We start from the raw sequence: 2500 nt of genomic DNA on the forward strand, positions 1-2500 counted from the left end.
ATATATATATATATGTATGTATGTGTGTGTGTGTGTGTGTGTGTGTATGTGTATGTGTGTTTGTGCGTATGTGAGACATTGCTTCGATCATCATTTTGCATTTTTTATTTTCATCATTATTATCATCATTATCATTCTTGCTATCATTGTTAAAATTATTGCCATTATCATTATTACATCTTTTAAATCTTGACTAATTAGATCTAGATAAAGTTATTATTATTGTTATTACTAGTTTTGATCTTTATATTGTCATTATTATCAATATTGCTAGGTGTGTCAGTAATAGTAACGTTATCATTATAATTAATATCATTATAATCATCACTATCATCATCATCATCCTCCTCATCATCATCCTCGTCCTCACCATCACCACCTTCAGCATCATCATCATTATCATTACCATCACCACAAGAAAAAGATCAAGACACGTTAACGGCATTCAAACCGTAGACGATAAGAAAAGAAAAGAAACGACAATCTGTGAATTTCCAAGATAAATTCGAATATCATTTCCGGGGCCTCTCCGGTTCATTTTTATCTTTATTTTTATCTTTATTTAACCAGATACAGTCCTTAAAAGAAGTTCAAATCGGAGAGATATAGGAATATTTCTTATTCTTAATTGTAGATATAACTTCCTAATGAAATATCCTTATTCACGCCTTGAAAAAAAAAATTAAATAAAAATAAAGATAACGGTGAATTATATACTCTAGCGACATTCGGCAACTATCTTTCTGTCACCTGCCGATGTTTTCCAAAAAAGGAAAGAGAGAGAGAAAAAAAGAATAAAAAAAAGGAATGTACAGTTTATACACCAGGATGATACATATAAACATGTTTGCCAGTCGAGTATGTAAATGACTTGAGAGACATTTCCGCCGGAACGAGAAAACCCGTAGATCAAGTTTTTTTTTTTTTTTTTTTTTTTTTTTTTTTTTTTTTTTTTGCAAATGATTGCCATGACGTATATTCGACTTTCTTTTCTTTTCTTTTTCTCTCGTATCGATAAAGGTTAAAGAAGCGGGTGTGAGTGTTGTGAATGTAAGGAAGTTGAATGAGGCTGGCGAACAGGTGGAATTAACAAGAATGATTGACGATTATGATGGTAATGAGAAGAATGATAATGATATTGATGATAATTCTGCTACTTCTACTACTACTGCTAATACTACTATGACTATTGCTACTACTTATCTTCACTTTCATTACCTTCATTGCCCTCATTTTCATCATAAACTGTTATCATTATTACTTTTTTTTACCATTATTATCATAATCATTATCATTATTATCATCACTCTATTTTTATTATTATTATCATCATCCTCATTACCATTACTATTATTGTTATTACTATTATTATCATGATTATCATCATTACAGTTATTATCATTGTCATCATTTTCATTTTCATTATCATTACTATTATTACAATTATTTTTATTATTATTAGCATCATCATTATTATCATTATAATTGTTATGATTATTATCATTATCATTATTATTATTATCATTATTATCATTATTATTATTGTTGTTGTTATCATTATTATCATTATTATTATTATCATCATCGTTTTTACTGTTATCATTACTACTATTTTTATCATTATAATTATTATTATCATTATCATTATTACAATTACTATAATAATTATCACTGTTGTCATTATAATCATTGTTATCATTATTATTATCTATAATATTATCATTATTGTTATCTTTATTATCATCATTATCATTATTTATATTCTTATCATTGCTATTATCATTATTATTATCATTATCATTGTTATTATTACTATTATTATTACTATTATCATTATCATTATTATTATCATTATTATTATTATCATTATTGTTATTATCATTATCATTATAATTATCATTATCATTATCATGGTTATTATTTTCATCGTTATTATCATTATTATTATTATTGTTATTATTATTATTGTTATTATTACTCTTATCATTATTATCATTATTGTTATTATTATTATTATTATTATTATTATTATTATTATCATTATTATTATCATCATCATCATTATCATTATGATCATCATCATCATTATTATCACTGTCATCATTACTCTCATCATCATCATTATCATTACCATTACCAATAATAGCATTAGCATGATCATTTTTATAATCATAATGCTACTAACATCCGCAATCATAATTTAAATACCGCTAATAACAACTACAATAGTAACAATAATAATCATAATGATAATAAGAACAATTACAATCATATCAAAATTAACAACAACAAACAAACAAACAAACAACAACTACAACAACAACAAACACCACCAACAACAACAACAACAAACAAACAACAAACAACAACAATGGAAAGCAGAAAGAGAAAATGACCGGGGTTTCTCAAGATGTCCCAAGCCCATTCCCGGAAAATAATGTTATCCAACGCAAGGACCTTGACACTTGGGGAAATGTTCATAAAAAGTTCTTTGACCTAT

The sequence above is a fragment of the Penaeus japonicus genome, unplaced genomic scaffold (assembly GCF_977035675.1).
Source record: "Penaeus japonicus unplaced genomic scaffold, GWHDUDI00000001_assembly GWHDUDI00000011, whole genome shotgun sequence".
NCBI classification, from domain to species: Eukaryota; Metazoa; Arthropoda; class Malacostraca; order Decapoda; family Penaeidae; genus Penaeus; species Penaeus japonicus.